Source organism: Nycticebus coucang, chromosome 8 (assembly GCF_027406575.1).
Source record: "Nycticebus coucang isolate mNycCou1 chromosome 8, mNycCou1.pri, whole genome shotgun sequence".
NCBI classification, from domain to species: domain Eukaryota; kingdom Metazoa; phylum Chordata; class Mammalia; order Primates; family Lorisidae; genus Nycticebus; species Nycticebus coucang.
Window position 1 is genome coordinate 43,519,083 of NC_069787.1, and position 19,133 is coordinate 43,538,215.

The 19,133-nt window shown below is 40.8% G+C and overlaps 2 pseudogenes; one reads left to right on the forward strand and one right to left on the reverse strand.

Moving 5' to 3' along the window:
- The first annotated feature begins 4,675 nt into the window (after nucleotides 1-4,675).
- LOC128591318 (protein APCDD1-like) lies at nucleotides 4,676-5,847 on the forward strand (annotated as a pseudogene).
- Nucleotides 5,848-11,145: 5,298 nt separating this feature from the next.
- LOC128593104 (uncharacterized) lies at nucleotides 11,146-11,276 on the reverse strand (annotated as a pseudogene).
- Between the last annotated feature and the right edge of the window lie 7,857 nt (nucleotides 11,277-19,133).

A 19,133-nucleotide genomic window follows, 5' to 3' on the forward strand; every position in this document is an offset into this window, starting at 1 on the left:
TCAGGAAATCTATCCTTTAGAAATGGGGAAAAAGGAAAAGCTTTCCTAGACAAACAAAAGCTAAAGGAATTTATCATCACTAGACCTGCATTACAGAATTTACTAAAGGGAAAGTTTTTTTTGTTTGTTTGTTTGTTTTTAAGCTGATAGGAAAATTTGCTAATTAGTAACATAAAACTTATCAAATCACAAAACTCAAAGTTATAAGTAATATATAGTCATGTTTAGAATACTATATTACTGCAATGGTATAAAACAATTTTATCTTTAGTATGAGCATTAAAAGACAAAACTATTTGAAACAACTATAGCAAAAATAAATCATTAAGGGACACAAACTGCAAAATGATGTAAATATTGACATCAAAAGCATAAAATGCTCATAAAACATCAACTAAAAAAATAAGATGGGGGGCGGCGCCTGTGGCTCAGTCGGTAGGGTGCCGGCCCCATATACCGAGGGTGGCGGGTTCAAACCTGGCCCTGGCCAAACTGCAACCAAAAAATAGCCGGGCGTTGTGGTGGCCGCCTGTAGTCCCAGCTACTCGGGAGGCTGAGGCAAGAGAATCGCTTAAGCCCAGGAGTTGGAGGTTGCTGTGAGCTGTGTGAGGCCACGGCACTCTACCCGAGGGTGGTACAGTGAGACTCTGTCTCTACAAAAAAAATAAAATAAAAATAAGATGGGGGAGTAAAAATGTAGAATTGTTGTATGGAATCAAAGTTAAATTGTTATCAAAGTTAACTGTTGAAAAGTAGCCTATTGAAAGATTTTTTTGTTTGTTTTTTGGGTGTTTTTTTGAGACAGAGTCTCACTGTGTCACCCTTGGTAGAGTGCCATAGCATCACAGCTCGCAGCAACCTACAACTCTTGGGCTTAAGTGATTCTCTTTCCTTAGCCTTCCAAATAGCTGGGACTACAGATGCCCGCCACAATGCCCAGCTATATGTTGTTGTTATTTTTGTTGTAATTGTCATTGTTGTTTAGCAGACCCTGAGCGTGTTTGAACTGGCCAGCCCCAGTGTATGTGGCCAGCACCCTAACCACTGAGCTACAGATGCCAAGCCTTAAAAGATGTTTTTTGAGAGCCTCATGGTAACCACAAAGGAAAAATCTGTAGTAGATGAACAAATAAAAAAATAGAAAGGATTCAAAGCATAGCACCACAGAAAACCAACAGACCACAAAGGAAGATATCCAGAAAGGGAGAAAGAAAAAAAATATCTACGAAAGAAAGAGAAAGAAAGAAAAAAGAAAGAAATTTGCAAAATGGCAGTATAAGTCCTTACCTATATATAATTACTTTATTTTTCCCACTAATTACTTTCAATGTAAACAGATTAAATTCTCCATAAAAAGACATAATGTTGCTGAATTGATAAACAAATAAGACCCAACTATATACAGCCTAGAAAGACTTGCCACACTTTTAAGGATATACATAGACTGAAAATGAAGGGATGAAAAAGATAGTCCATGCAAATGGAAACAAAAGGCAGCTGAGGTAGCTGTATTTATATTAGGCAAAACTGTAAAAAGAGACAAGGAGGCCATTATATAATGATAAAGAGGTAATTCATGAAGGGGTACAACAGTTGTAAATATATATGTACCAAACATCAGAGCACCTAAATACATAAAGCAAATATTAAAGGATCTAAAAGGAGAGATAGACTGAAATACGATAAGAGTAGGGGACTTAAATATGACATGTTCAACCATGGACACATCATCCAGACAGAGAATTAATAAGGAAACACTAGACTTGTAATACACTTAAAACCAAATGGACCTAATAAGCACATACAGAACGTTCATCCAATAGCAACAGATATACATTCTTCTAAGCTGCATACCAAATATTCTCCAGGATAGATCAGCTATTAGGACACAGAACAAATCTGAGCAAATTTAAGAGGATCGAAAACATATGAATTAGTTTCTGATCACAATGACATGAAATTAGAAGTCAGTAATAAGAGAAATCTTGGAAAATTCACAAACATGTGGAAGTTAAACAACAACTTATGAACAACTAATGAGTCATAGATGAAATAAAAAAGAGAACCAAAAATATCTTGAGGCAAACAAAAATGGAAATACAACATACCAAAACTTATGTGATGCAACAAATTAGTTCTAAGAGGGAAATTGATAGCAATAAATCAGAAAAGAAGAAAGTTCTCAAACAACCTAATGTTACACCTCAAGGAACTAGAAAAAGAACAAGCTATGCCAAAATTAATGGAAAGAAAGAGATAACAAAGATCATAAAGAAATAAATAAAATGGAGACCAGAAAACAATAGAAAAAAATCATAAAAACTAAATAAGAGTTTTTTTCCTGAAAAGATTAAACAACACCAAAACAAACTCTTAGTTAAATCCACTAAGAAAAACAGAGAAGAAACTCAAAATCAGACAGGAAAGGGGAGACATAACAAATGATATTGCAGAAAAACAAAGGAATGTAAAAGATCACTGTGAACAATTATATTATAATAAATTGAATAACATAGAAGAAATGTATAAATTACTAGACACATAAAACCTACACAGATTTAATTATGAAAAAATTAAAAATATCACAGACCAATAATGATAAGGAGATTGAATCATTTGAAAGACATTGTCCATCAAAAAAATGCCCATGACCTGGGCCTTCACAGGTGAAGTCCACAAAACATTTAAAGAATTAATTTCAATCCTTCTCAAACTCTTACAAAAAATTGAAGAAGGAATGCTTCCAAACCCAATTTACAAGACCACTATCACCCTGTTAACAAAGCAAGGATGTTACAAGAAAAGAAAAATATAGGCTAATATCCCTGATGTGCATAGATACATCCTAAATACACATACTAGCAAGCCAAATTCAACAGCACACTGATAGGATCATTCACTGTGATCATGCTGGCTATATCCCTGGGATGCAAAGATGACTTGATATATGCAAATCAATAAATGTGATACATCACATTAAGAGAATGAAGGACGATAACCATGTTATTATCTTATTAGATGCAGAGAAAACACTTGACAACATTCAACATGATTTCGGAATAAAGACCCACAACAAAGTAGTTACAGAATGAATGTGCCTCAACATAATAAAAGTCATATTTGACAAGCCCATAGCTAACATTATACTCATGAATGAAAAGTTGAAAGCTTTTCTTCTAAGATCAAGAACAAGACCAGGAGTCCCATTGTGTTAGTCCATTTTGTATTGTTATAACAGAATACCTGAGGCTGGGTAGTTCATAAAGAAAAGGGGTTTATTTAGCTCATTGTTATGCAGGCCGGGAAGTACAGGAAGCATGGTGCCAGCATCTTCTTGGCTTCTGATGAGGGCCTCATGCTGCTACCTGTCAAGGCTAAAAGTGGAAGACAAGTATGCACATACAAAGGCATGGGAGGAAGCAAGAGAGAGAAACAGAGGAAGCCAAACCCTTTTACTAACTTTCTTTGGCAGGGAACTAATCTATTCCTGAAAGAGCGAGAACTTATTCTTCCTTAAGAGAGGATATTAATATATTCACAAGAGATTCACCCCCTATGATCCAAACATTTCCCATTAGACCCGACCTCCTGACACTGCTACATTGGGGATTAAATATTAACATGAATTTTGGTAGAGACAAACCACATCCAAACTATAGCACTTAGTCTTGGCACTTCTATTCAGCATAATACTGGAAGTCCTTGCCAGAACAATTAAGCAAGAGAAAGAAATTAAAGGCATACAAATAGGAAAGGAAGATTTCAAATTGTCTCTGTTTGCTGATAACATGATCTTATATATCAAAAACTCTAAAAGCACTACCAAAAACCTATAAGATCTAATAAGTGAGTATAGTAAACTTACAGGATACAAAATCAGCACATGAAAATCAGTAGCATTTCTGTACACTAATAATGAGTTATCTGACAAAGAAAGTAAGAAAGCAATCCATTTAAAATAGCTACAAAAAACACTTAGGAACAAATCTAACTGAAGGGGTGAAAGATCTGTACACTGAAAAATGATTAAACTTTAATGAATGAAATTGAAGAAGACACACAAAAATGGAAATACATGGTATCCCAAAGGTCACCATGGTTATATACACAGGGAAAATGGGAAATTGTAGATAAACATACCTTTCTTTACAAGATGCTTATTACAAAATTTGACAAAATATTTATAAAATATTTCTCTGATTAATATGTACATATACAATATTAAAATATAATATAAAATATGAGTTTGTTCATTTTTCCTATGTATGGAAACCTTTGGGACACCCTGTATATTCCATGTTCCTGGATTGGAAGAACTAATATTGTTAAATATCTATATTAGCCAAAGCAATCTATAAATTCAATACAACCCCTATCAAAATTCCAATGTTATTTTTCACAGAAATTCAAAAAATAATCCTAAAACTTATATGGGACCACAAACCCTAAATATCCAAGACCATCTTGAGCAAAAAGAGCAAAGCTGGAGGCATCACAGTATTTTCTTACAAACTATATTACAAAGCTATAGTAAGTAAAATAGAATGGTATTGACTAAAATAGACACATCGGCGGCAGCCAGGGGGCGGTGGCGCGGCGTCGCCTCCCGGCCGACCCCTCCCCGGGCTCCTCCGTGGTCATGGCCCGGCCGCCCCGCCGGCGGCGCTCTGGAAATATGAAGAGACGCTGCAGCTGCAGCTGCGGCGGCGGTGGCGGCCACTGCAGCTCGGAGCGGCGCGCGCGGCGGCCAGAGCGGGACGCGGGGCGGGACGCGGCGAGGCGGGCACGCGGATGGGGACCGGGCGCCCACAGCTGCCCGAAGGCGCCCAGGGAGCGCGCGCCCGGCAGCCCCGCGCTGCGCCCGCCGGGCATGGGGCGCGCTGCGGCCGCCTGAAGCTGGGCCTGGCCCGGCCGCACGCGGGCTGTGGCCGAGCGCTCACCGGGGCCTGGACGGGGCGGGAGGGCAGGGCGCCGTCGCATCGCCGCCGAGCTTCCGGGGAGCGATCGGAGGCCGGCGAGCGAAGGGCTCCGAGGAGCACTGGGGATGTCCTGTCCGCGCCTCTTCCTGCTCAGATACCTGTTCCTGGCCCTCCTGCTTCATGGGCTGGGAGAGGGTTCTGCCCTCCTTCATCCAGACAGCCGATCACATCCTAGGTCCTTAGAGAAAAGTGCCTGGAGGGCTTTCAAGGAGTCGCAGTGCTATCACATGCTCAAACATCTCCACAATGGTGCACGGATCACTGTGTAGATGCCGCCTACAATCGAGGGCCACTGGGTCTCCACTGGCTGTGAAGTAAGGTCAGGCCCAGAGTTCATCACAAGATCTTACAGATTCTACCACAATAACACATTCAAGGCCTACCAGTTTTACTATGGCAGCAACCGGTGCACAGACCCCACCTACACGCTCATCATCCGGGGCAAGATCCGCCTCCGCCAGGCCTCCTGGATCATCCGAGGGGGCACTGAAGCTGACTACCAGCTGCACAATGTCCAGGTCATCGGCCACACGCGGAGGCAGCAGCCGAGAAGCTCAGCCATCTGGTGAACCGCACCTGCCCGGGCTTCCTGGGAGCCTGGGGCCCCTGGGTGCAGGACGTGGCCTATGACCTGTGGCGGGAGGAGAACCGCTGTGAGTGCACCACAGCCGTGAGCTTTGCCATGCACGAGCTGCAGCTCATCCGGGTTGAGAAGCAGCACCCACAGCACAGCCCAGACCACCTGGTGGAGGAGCTCTTCCTCGGCGACATCCACACCGATGCCTCCCAGAGGACGTTCTACCGGCCGTCCAGCTACCAGCCCCCGCTGCAGAATGCCAAGGCAGGACGCAGAAGAGTGTCTGGCTGAGATTTGCTTCCCTGAGCTTCGGCAGCCAACTCCACATGCGGGAACCAGCAGTGAACCTTTCTCGAGGCGCAGGCCCCTTCCTGGGTGTCTGTAACTGGCTGTGGGTTGCTGTGCGGTGTCTCCCCGAGGCTCTCAGAGTCCCTCCGAGTGCCCTGTGCTCTGCTCACCTCCTGGCAGGGTGGCTGACTGCACCGAACCCACATTCTGCAGCTCGGCACCGTGCTACTTGCTGGGAGCTGGTGTTGCAGTCCATGCAGGGTGGTGTCACGAAGCACCATAGACGTTGGGACTCAGAAACAACAGGTGCTTATTTCTTATGCTCACAGAGGCCGGAAGCCCAGCTCAGGGCACCAGTGTGGTGCATTGCTATCAGGGCCTCTTCTAGACAGTAGACTCTGATTCCATTGTGTCCCCTTGTGGTGGGGAGGGAGCCACGGAGCACTCAGATCTCTTTGATAAGGGCACTAATCCCACTTGTGAGGGCTCCACCTTCATGCCTAGTCACCTCCCAAAGGCCCAGCCTCCTAATTCCCTCCCATAAGGGTTTAGGACTTCACAAACATTCAGTCCATTCCCACAGGACAGACAGCCAGACAGACAGCCGGCATGGGCAGCCTGTACCTAAAGCTACAGTTAAAGGGACATAGTGTGGGTGGCCACAGCAGTTCCCCCTCACGCTTTCTGAAAGTGGAGTCACCCAAGTTCCCTTGAAGGGACCAAAATGAGCCTAGTCCATAAGCTCCTAGAATCCAAGAGCAGAGAAGCACTGTGCCGTCCCTCCCCAGTATGTGAACACTGGTCACGTGTGACGGATGCTGGCTCCTCTGGTGTGCAGTGACAGCTTTGTGTAGTCTGCATGTCCATGAGGACCTCATCACATTGGCCGCATGCTCAGCTCTCCCTGGACTCTGTGGTCTTGGCGTCAGAGAACCTGCCAGCCGTGGGTAGGCCCTGAGAAGGCTGTGCCTACAGGATTATCCACAGCAGAGACGCGATCAAACTCGTGGAAAACTGTACTTTCCAAGAAAGCTTTTGACCAGGGCCATTAGCCACAGTAAGTCTCTTTCCAGAAACCTTCACGGTGTTTTGTTTCCATCATCTATTCCCAGTTCTCCTCCTCCTTGAACAAAACCTGTTAGTCCTAGAAATGCTGCTTCTGAAGATGTGTGTTGTATCCAGCCTGCTGTGAACCAGGATCCCGTCAAGTCCTTTCTTCCATTCTGGGAAGACGGCGAAAACAAGTGGATACTGTCAGCAAATGTTGTTGATGAACCAGCTCTCCAGAAATAAATAATTGGCAGGGAACAGGAGAAAGCCTGGAGAATCCCCATCAGTCTCGCGAGGGAGAAGACCTTTTCCTGGGGTGGAGTCCTTGATAGGGGACTGTTTGTTCTTTACAGGACCCCCGCCCTCCACCCCCCAAGGGGCAGCCCAGGGCAGGAAGTAGCATTCAGTAGCCCGGAGGCCAAATCGGGGTCCTGATTCTACCTTTGTTTGTAAGTTCTCTTAGCTGAGTGATTTCCTCTCCTCACATCTTGGTTGCATCTGTAAAATGTCCCCGTGGTGTCTTGGGGGACAAAGTAAAGCTTCAGGAGACAATGGACTACAGCCCCAGACTCCAGCGCCCTGCAAGTGCAGCCGTAGTTATTGACCTTGCTACCAGAGAGATGGGCAGGAATCAGAGGGCAGAGCAGGCAAAACCCCACTTCTTGCCCAAAACACTGCTCACTTATACTATGTAAGGGGTTTTGTTTGTTTGTTTATAGGATAAGTTTGATTGTTTTTTTCTTTTCTGAGTCTAATTGTACAGGGATCTTTATTCGCCCCCTACTTCTGAATTAAAGCTTTTTATAGTGAGTATAAAGAATAGCAACAAGGAAACATTCTCTGGTCCCTCTGCTTTAACCTTCAAGCTATCTGTGTACAGAAACTTTTGACTTTAAATAGCCCTTTCTGAGATTCAGGGAAAGGGTGCCAAGTTGGTGAGCCAGGGGGAGGACAAGTCTCAAGAGTGAATCATGTATCAGAGCACAGATCTGAAGAGAGAGCGATTTTATAAAGCAAGTGATACGGTGGAGTCCAAATCACTCTGTCTTTTAATAAGACTATCTGTCTTATTCTATGTTCTTCCCACTTATTCATCTTGGAAGGATACTAATTAAGAAGAGCATCTTAGAAAAGAGAAGGCATTTTAAAAATACAACATAGAGCCTTTAATTTCTACTTCCCTCTTTGTACTTATAATTTTGATTCAAGCCAAAAAGTTTGAGAATTAGGAGCACAAATGATTTTTTTAAAAAACCTGTCTACAAAATAGGTGTCTCCTCATACAACCCTGGCTAAACCTGGTAGCTTGTTGACAGTATCCACAAAGGCCAAAATACTACCCCCCCGCATGCAGGGGCTGGGTTTGAACCCACCACCTCCGGCATATGGGACCGGCGCCCTACTCCCTGAGCCACAGGCGCTGCCCCTGTTTTTAGCTTTAATGACAGCTGAAGAGTTGTTTCAAAAAGTAACTAGTCAACAACAGAAGCAAAATGATTTGAAAGCTCCCAGGCGAAGGGCTTGGATTTTCAAATGATCAGCAGGAACATGAAAAGTTGTTCAGCATCATTAATCATTGGAAAATCAAAACCACAGTGGGATGCCAAGTTACCTGTTAGGATGGCTATTACGAAAAAGAAAAGAAAACAATAAAAACCAGAAAACAAACCAGGTGTTGGTGAGGATGTGGAAAAATCGGAATCCCTGTGCACTGCTGGTAGGAATGTAAAATTCTGCAGCCACTGAAGACACTGGTGGTCCCTCAAAATATTAAACGTAAGATTCTTATATGACACAGCTGTTCCATTTCTGGATATATACCCAAAAGAATTAAAAGCAGGGACTGGAACAAATAGGCGTATACCCCTGGTGATAGCAGCATTATCCACAGTAGTGGAAAGATGGAAGCAACGTAAGTGTCTATTGAGAAAACCTGTAAACAGAATGTGACGTGTGCGCACAACACAATATTGTTCAGCCTTTGAAAGGATGGAAATGCTGACATGCGTGACGCTTGAGGAGCTTATGCTGAGTGAAATAAGGGCTAACGGTACACGACGCCTGCTCTTCCACTCCTCAGAGGTCATCCAGGAAGACAGTAGGATGGCGCCTGCCGGGGGCCGGGCCTGGGGGCTGTACAGAGTTACAGTGGAGGAATATGAAGGGGTCCTGGGGCAGCGGGTGGTGGTGGTGATGGTTCCACAGCAGTGGGAAGCCACTTAAAACTGGTTGAGATGGCAAACTCTGTGTTCTGTATTTCTTACCACAATAAAACAAAAGTAACTAGTACAAAAAAAAATAAATAAATAAATAAAATACACACATCAATCAATGGAGTCCAGAAATGAACTCATATGTTTATTATCAAGTGATTTTTTTCAGTGAAGGTGCCAAGAACACACAATGGGAAGTAGACAGTCTCTCTTTAACAGACGGTGTTGAGAAAACTGGATATCCACACACACACAAGAATGAAGTTAGACCCTTATCTCAGACTATATACAAAAATCAACATAAAATTGGTTAAAGACTTAAACATAAGATCTAAAACTGTAAACTAGAAGAAAATACAGAAGGAAAACTATTCAACATTTGTCTAGGCAATGACTTTTTAGACTTGAGCCCCAAAGCATAGGTGACAAAAGTAACAATAGGTAAATGAATGGCCTCTGCACAGCAAAAGAAACAATCAACAGTATGAAGAGACAACCTACAGACTGAGAGAAAATATTTTCAGGCCATAAATCTGATAATAGGTTAATATCCAGAATACATAAGGATCTCAAACAACTCAATTCACAAGAAAACAAACACTCAATTAAAAAGTGAGCACAGGACCTGAAAAGACATTTCTCAATAGAAGGCATACAAAGGGCCATCCGATATAGGAAAAAATGCTCAACATCACCAATTATTAGGGACACGCAAATTAAAGCATCAGTGAGACATCATCTCCCACCTGTCAGAATGACTGTTAGCTGAGAGACAGAAGTGTTGGCAAGAATGTACACACTATCATGAATTGGGCTGCAATAAACATTCTGGTACAAATACCTTTGTTATGTTGTGATTTTTGGTCTTCTGGGTATATGCCCAGCAGAGGAATTACAGGATTGAATGGCAGATCTATTTTTAGATCTCTGAGTGTTCTCCATATATCTTTCCAAAAGGAATGTATTAATTTGCATTCCCACCAGCAGTGCAGAAGTGTTCCCTTTTCTCCGCATCCACGCCAACATCTCTGGTCTTGAGATTTTGTGATATAGGCTAGTCTCATTGGAGTTAGATGATATCTCAAAGTAGTTTTGATTTGCATTTCTCTGATGATTAAAGATGATGAGCACTTTTTCTTTTTTTTTTTTTTTTAATTTGGCCGGGGCTGGGTTTGAACCCGCCACCTCCGGCATATGGGACCGGCACCCTACCCGCTGAGCCACAGGCGCCGCCCAATGAGCACTTTTTCATATGTCTGAAGGCCGTGCGCCTGTCTTCTTCAGAGAAGTTTCTCTTCAAATCCCTTGCCCAGCCTGCGATGGGATCCCTTGTTTTTTTCTTGCTGATGCGTTTGAGTTCTCTGTGGATTCTGGTTATTAAACCTTTGTCAGAGATATACCCTGCAAATATCTTCTCCCATTCTGAGGGCTGTCTGCTTGCTCTGCTTACTGTGTTCTTAGCTGTGCAGAAGCTTTTTAGTTTGATCAAGTCCCAGTAGTGTATTTTTGAAGCTGCTTCAATTGCCCGGGGGGTTCTCCTCATGAAATACTCACCCAGACCAATTTCTTCAAGGGTTTTCCCTGCATTCTCCTCTAGTATTTTTATGGTTGGAAAAAGCCCAAGTGCCCATCGATCCACGAATGGATTAATAAATTGTGGTATACGTATACCATGGAATACTATGCAGCCTTAAAGAAAGATGGAGACTTTACCTCTTTCATGTTTACATGGATGGAGCTGGAACATATTCTTCTTAGTAAAGTATCCCAAGAATGGAAGAAAAAGTACCCAATGTACACAGCCCTACTATGAAACTAATTTGGGACTCTCACATGAAAGCTATAACCCAGCTACAACTTAACAATAGGGGGAAGTGGGAAAGGGGAGGGTGGGTAGAGGGAGGGGGATCGGTGGGATCACACCTGTGGTGCATATTACAGGGGTATTTGCGAAACTTGGTAAATGTAGAATGTAAATGTTTTGGCACAGTAACTGAGATAACACCGGAAAGGCTATGTTAACCACTGTGATAAAAATGTGTCAAATGGTTTATGAAGCGAGTGTATGATGCTCCATGATCATATCAATGTATACAGTTATGATTTAATAAAAAAAAAAAGAGAATGTAGACACTAAACTTGATCTTAGCCAAAAGGCCAAGACGTGATTGGCATGAATGTGGAGAAAAGGGAACCCTTGTACGCTGTTGTTGGGAATGTAAATTAGTACAGCTATTATGAAAAACTATATGAAGGGTCCTGAAAAAAAAATAGAATTACTGTATTATCCAGCAATTCTACTTCTGGGCGCACATCCAAAGTATTTGAAATTCATATGTCAAAGATATATCTGCATTCTCATGTTCATTTCAGCACAATTCATGATAGCTAAGTTGTGGAATAAACAGAAGTATTTATCAATGGTTGAATGAATAAATAAAATATATGTATGTATAATGAAATATTATTCAGCCTTAAAAAGGAATTCTGTCATTTGCTACAACAGGAATAAACCTAGAAGTTATTGTGCTGAGTGAAATAAGCCAGGCACAGAAGGGCAGAGATCATGTTATCTCACTTAATTGAGATAACGCCAGAAAGGCCATGTTAACCACTGTGATAAAAATGTGTCAAATGGTCTATGAAGCGAGTGTATGATGCCCCATGATCATATCAATGTATACAGTTATGATTTAATAAAAAAAAAAAAGAAACAAACTCAGAGAATAGGATGGTGATTATCAGAAGCCTGGAAATAAGGGGAATTGAGAGATGTTAGTTAAGGATACAAAGTTTCCATTAGACAGGCGGCATAAATTTTTTGAGATCCATTGCACAGCATGGTGACTATAGTTAATAATAATTTAATGCATATTCAAAGTTGCTAAGAGTAAATTTCAAATGTTTATACCATAAAAAAAATTAAAGTAATGGAAATATTAATTAGTGTGGCTTAATTATTCCATATTGTATAGATTATAACAATACTTCATACCTTATACATTTACATAATTAAAAAATGGCCAAATGACTTGAATAAACATTTCATTAAAGACATACAAATGGCCAATAAGCACATGAAAAGATGTTCAGCATCAACAGGCATTATAGAAATGTAAATCTAAATCAAAGTGAGATACCACTTCATACTCATTAGGATGGCTATTAAAAGCAAACAAACAAACAAAAAAACCCAACCCCTAAACAGAAAACAACAAGTGATGGCAAGATGTGGAGAAATTGGAACTCTTGTGTTTTGTTGGTAGGAATGTAAAATGGTGCAGCTACTATGGAAAACAGTACTATATGGTGGTTCCTCAAAAAAATTAAACATAGAATTATTATATGACCAATTTACAATCACTCACACTTTCATATGAAGAATAGATCACAATTATGGCCCAAGATGAAGGAGGGAGGAGGGAGATGGGAAATGAGGGAGGAGGTCAGATAGAGGGAGGGTGAATGGTGGGATCACACCAATGGTGCATGAAGCAAGGGTATATGTCGGATCTATTAGTATAGAGTATAAATGTCTTAACACAATAACTAATATACAAGATAAGGTATATATTAACCAGTGTGATGTAAGCATTCCTAATTCTATATGAAATCAGCACACTGTATTCTATAGATGTATTAATGTATATATGATCTATGTGTTTATGATTTAATAAAAAAGCTTAAAAAAAAGAATTACTATATGATCAGCAATTCCCCTACTGTGCATATACTCAAAAATTAAAAGCAAATAGAAATTTTTATATAAGTTCATAGAAGCATTATTCATAACAATCAAATGTCCCTTAAGAGAGAAATAAATAAATAAAATGTGGTGTATACATAAGTGGAACATTTTTCAGCCTTAAAAAACAATGAAATTCCGATATTACATGCGACTACATGGATGGACCTTGAAAATATTATGCTAAGTGAGTTAAATCAGACACAAAGGGACAGATATTGTAGGATTCCACTTATGTAAGATACTAGAATGGGCAATTCATAGAGACAGAAAGTAGAATAGGGTTTGCCATGGGCTGGGGAGAGGAGGAGTTGGGGGCAATTTTTTAATGGGCACAGAGGTTCACTTTGGGAAGATGAAAAAGTCCTGGAAACAGATAGTGGTGATGGGTTGATAGGGTTGTGAATGTACTTAATGCCAGTGAACTGTGAACTGTATATTTAACAATGGTTAAAATGATCAATTTTATGCCATGTGTATTTTACCACAATAAAAAGTTATAAAAAAAAAAAACAACTCATGATTCTATTTGTCAGAAATATTTATGCAACACTACCACAGCGTGCCCACGTAGCTCATGACGGCTCACCGACAGTTCTTTCCTCATCACCACTTCATGCCAATTTTATTTTTACTTTCAACAACTTTAAGCTATTTCACTCAGATTTCCTGTTGCATCAATTAGAAGGTACTTTTTCCACCGTACAGTGATAGGAATGAAAATAGCCAAGGCATATCACTGCTCTGGCTCCGGGAGGACCTTCTCCTCCTCTCCGCACCTAATCTGGTTGCTGAGGACAAAGAGACCTCAGTGAATAATCATGTTGCCTGTCCCACTGAGCGACCTCCTCATAGACAAATATGTGAGCTGAGGACAACTGATCCGTTTTCCTTCAAGGTTTTTTCTTTTTTTTTTGGCTCTTTGTAGATTAGCCTTCATTAATATGCCTGTACCACTGCAAAGATAAACATGCAATTATTGAAATCTTTTTTTTTTTTTTGAGACCAAAGTCTCACTATGTCACCTTCAGTAGAGTGCTGTGATATCACAAGCTCACAGCAACCTCAAACTCTTGGGCTTAAGTGATTTTCTTGCCTCAGCCTCCCAAGTAGCTGGGACTACAGGTGCCGGCCACAACGCCCAGCTATTTTTTGGTTGCAGTTGTCATTGTTGTTTAGCAGGCCCCGGCTGGATTTGAACCCGCCTGCCTGGGTGTATGTGGCCGGCACCCTATCTACTGAGCTACGGGCTATGCCTTTGTTTGTTTTACAATCTCTATACCACCAGAGACGGGGAACCTATCGTTTGGAGGCCACATGCAACCCTCCAGATCCCCAAGTGCAGTCCCTCAGTTGAATCAAAGCTTCACAGGACAAATCCCTCTGTTAAAAGGATTTGTTTTATAAAATTTAGATTCAGTCAAAAGACCACACTCCAGGACTTAGAAGGCCACCTTCAGCCCTAGACCACTCTGTGAAGACAGATACCATGTTCCCTGACCTGCCACTTTCTGATTCTGAGACCCTGATGCAGTCTAAGCAGCAGGGGGACCCAGGAGCCCTGCGACCTGCCTCCAGCCAGGTCAAGGGGGCAGGAGCTTGTTGAGCTACTTCTGGATGTTCCCTGTCTGTAACCTGAGCAGGTGGGACTCCCGGACCCGAAAGTTTCTTTTACATTCAAAATGGGAAGATCAACGGTCCTAGAATGTTACCCTGTCCCTGACAAATATTCACTCTCCTCCCTTAACACAGAGAAGATATCATATTTTGTAAAAATAGGTATTCTTTATATGACATTGAAAATCTTACCCACTTAAGTATCATTCATATCAAAAGCCTTAATCTTTTTTTTTTTTTTTCATGATTGGTCTCTAACCACCAGGATGGGCTACATCAATTATAGATTTCCCAGTGCAAAAAGAAAACTTGGAACCTCTTGTTTCAAAATTAAGAGTTTCAAAGTGGAGAAATAAGAGCATTAAAACAAGCATGGACTCCCAACTCCTCAAGCACAACTGCACAGGTTGCATGCTCAGGAAGCAGGCCCTGTCTGTCCACATGTGAGAAGTCACCCTCCACACCCCTGGAAAACATTCAAGATTCCTGAACACACAGACCACATAGAGAAGTTATGTGTGTGGGTTGCATTTCAGGCACAAATAACACCAATAGGAGGCCAACCTTCCGATCTGCTACACAGGTAGTCCCTTGCAAGCAGTTTGTGTTAATGAGCAGTTCCTGATTAGTAGGGAGGCAGCGCAATGAAGTGAAAAGTCTACAAAACTGGCTGGGAAAAAAACCCTCCAGATTCTTCATTTAGAAAATATTTATTGGGGCGGCGCCTGTGGCTCAGTCGGTAAAGCGCCGGCCCCATATACCGAGGGTGGCGGGTTCAAACCCGGCCCCGGCCAAACTGCAACCAAAAATAGCCGGGCGTTGTGGTGGGTGCCTGTAGTCCCAGCTACTCGGGAGGCTGAGGCAAGAGAATCGCTTAAGCCCAGGAGTTGGAGGTTGCTGTGAGCTGTGTGATGCCATGGCACTCTACCGAGGGCCATAAAGTGAGACTCTGTCTCTACAAAAAAAAAAAAAAGAAAATATTTAGTGAGCATCAAGTTAAGTGCCAGACCCTAGGCTAAGGATTTTACTGCGGTCAGATAAATCTGTCACCCTGGGCAATTCATCAGAAACAATTCATCAGTCTTTAATACCTTCATTGGGTTATTGAGTGGGAACAAGAGTGTGGCCCACCCGAACACCTTTAGAAAGGAAGATGGCTCTAGAAGTTCAAATTAAATTACTACTTACAGCTCTTGTTTTGCAAAACTTTAATGAGGATATTTGTTTAAAAATGACATTATCAAAAATAGAGACTGAGTATAGATTGCAAGGTCTCACAGTAGCTTCTAGTTTTCCTTGCAATTTCTTTCATCTGAACAACTCAGCGGGAGAGTCCATGTCCAGAAACCATACCAGGTCCTCCACTATCTTGCATGAATTCACAGAATTTCATCCTTGAAACTTCAAAAAACATAAAAACCTGTAAAGAGGAACTATCAGCATACTTGTTTTATAGGTTTAATACAATCACTGTATTCTGCAAAATAAAAAGTCAACTGAATTGTTGGAAATGGAATCAGATTTGAAATGTACTAGAAAAGTTGGATATTAAAAGGAAAATTGCATTGAATGCTTTTGTACACCAAAGAATAATTTTTATAAAGAAAAAAAGTACCCCTAATTTGCTTTATGTGAACACTCAGGTTTAAGCACATAGAGTTTTGTGAGTGCACAAATGGGAGCCAGTTTAGACTACTCAATGTTCCTCCTCTTCCTTTCAAGACCTGAGGCTGTGCAGGTGGACGTTGAGGTAGAAAGGGTGGGAGCATGTCAGCATATGTTCAAAATCTCAAATGAGGAGGATTTTTCTAAGCAAAGGAAGACAATAGGACCCAGAGCCTTCCCAGTGATCAATGTGTGAGAATGGGAGAAGTTTTTAAGAAGCACAGTGTGAAAAGTAACATCAATTAAACTCACAGAATTTTAGCTGCTGTGGTGAGGTGGTGTAGTGTGGAATCTTCAATGCCAAACTCTCAAGTAAGTGTGTGATTGAAATGATGACATTTTGAGAGATGCAGCTTACCAGCTTCAGGTGCTCTGTAAAAGCAATATTTACAGGTACTCTTGTATGGGGGTGGGGAGAATCCAAGAGAAAATTCCCTAGTAAGATTTATTGCTAGGTCTAAATAATGAGAGATTGTAAAAAAAAAAAAAAAAAAAAAAGATTATCCAAAGCTAGACTTCTGGCTGGTATCAATAAAAGAGGTAAACCAAAGGATGAAAATGAGGATTGGAAAATGAAACAATGCCAAGGTTATTGTCTTCTTAGAGTGAGGATACAGTGAATCTTTTTAAAAATAAGTAGACAAATACAAATTAAATTGTATGTGCTACAGTTTAATAATACTCCCCAGGAATATAAACCTATTTCTTCCAGACCATTCTAGGAGAAAAGATGGAAAAAACAAATACAATCAAGTCAATACAAGAATAAGAAACAGAAACAATAAAAATTATGGCAAAGAGAATAAAGTAAGATGAAATGAATCCAAACATTAGTAATCAAAATAATTGTGAATGGCTTAAATTCATCTTCTTAAGATTGATTGGCTTTAAAACTTCAAAGCTAGATAGATACTATTAGAGATAGAGCAAGGCATGAGAATTTTTTCCCCAGTACATATAAACATATATTTATAAAAGTTTATATGTTTACAGTGTGCTGTTATTTATATGTTTACAGTGTGCTATAGTCTAGTATGTGTCCAATAGCATTAGATCTAAAACACAAGATGCATACCTTAATTAAAAAACACTTTGATTCTAAAAAATGATAGCAATCATCTGAGCCTTTGGCGACTCATAATCTGTTTGCTGGTGCAAAGTCTTGCCTCATACATGTTGATGGCCACAGATGGATGGTGGTATTATTGGTTGGGGTACCTGCAGGAATTTAAAAAAATAAGACAACAGTGACATTTCTTGCATCCAATGACTCTTCTTTTCATGAAAGATTTCTCTATAGTTTGTGCAGCTATGGCATTTTACCCACACTTGAACTTCTTTCAAAATTGGAGTTGGTCCTCTCATACCCTACTGCTGCTTTACCAACTAAGTTTATGTAATATTCTAATTTTTTTTGTTGACATTTCAACAATGTTTACAGCATCTTCGCCAGGAACAGATACCATCTCAAGAAACCACTTTTCTTTGCTCATCCATAGGAAGCAATTCATCCGTTCAAGTTTTATCACAAAATTGTATTATAGCAACTCAGTCACATCTTCATGCTCCACTTCTAATCCTAGTTCTATCTTGCTATTTCCACCAAATTTGCAGGTACTTTCTCCACTGAGGTCTTGAGCTCCTCAAAATCATCCATGAAACTTTGAATCAACTTCTTCTAAACTCTTGTTAATGTTGAGACTTTGACCTCCTCCCATGAATCACAAATGTTTATGGTGTCTAGAATGGTGAATGCTTCCTTGCTTTGCCCATATCTGTCAGAGGAATCACCATATACGGCAGCTATAGTCTTACAAAATGTAATTTCTGAAATAATAAGACTTGAAAGTCAAAATTAACTCCTTGATTCACAGGCTGCAGAATGGATGTTCTGTTAGCAGGCATAAAAACAACGTCCATCTCTTTGTACATCTCCCTTATAGCTTTTGGGTGACCAGGTACATTGTCACTGAACACTAAATCTTTGAAAAGAATCTTTTTTTCTGAGCAGTAGGTCTAAACATTGGTCTTGAAATATTTAGGAAATCATCCTTTCTCAACCTTCCTAATGCCGCGACCCTTTAATATAATTCCTGTGGGTCATGACCCCCAGGTTGAGAACCGCTGCTGTAGACAGATGTGCTGTCATCTAGGCATTGTTATTCCATTTATAGAGCTCAGACAGAGTAGATTTAGCATAATTCTGAAGGGCCCTAGGATTTTTTTAAATGGTAAAGGAGCACTGGCTTCAACTTAAAGTCACCAACTTTAGCATTAGCCTCCAAGAGGACAGTTAAAAAAACTTCAAAGTTTTGGAGCCATTTACTTCTCTTTTCTACCTATGAATGTCCTCCATGGCATCTTCTTCCAAGATGAGGTTGTTTTGTCTACATCAAAAATCTGCTGTTTGGTGTAGCTACCTTCATTAGTGATCTTACTAGGACTTCTTGGACAACTTGTGTCAGTGTTTACATTAGTACTTGCTGCTTCACCTTGCACTTTTTTTGTTTGTTTGTTATGGAGACTATTTCCTTCTCTACACTTCAGAAACCAGCCTCTGCTAGTTTTAGACTTTCCTTCTGCAGCTTCCTCACCTCTCTCAGCCTTTTCAGAATTGAAGAGAATTGGGGCCTTGCTCTGGATCAGGCTTTGACTGAGAAAGGCATGGGGAAAACTTTCTGGGGTGATGTTAATGTTTTAGCATTTGGTAGAGTTTAGTGTGACACAGGCATACAATTCGTCAAAACTCCATGAATGTTCGTTTAAGATCTGAGCATTTTACTGCACATAAGCCTTACATAAAATACTAAAATTCTAAAAAATATTTGACTCTAATGATTTACATGCATGTTGAAGTAATTAGGGAGAGGTGAACTGATTTCTCAAAATTTAATTGGAAATACATTATACATTAGACAAATTAATGAATTGATAGAGAAATGGATGTATGATAAAGCCAGTATACAAAAATGATAATGATAGGATCTAAGTAGTGAGAT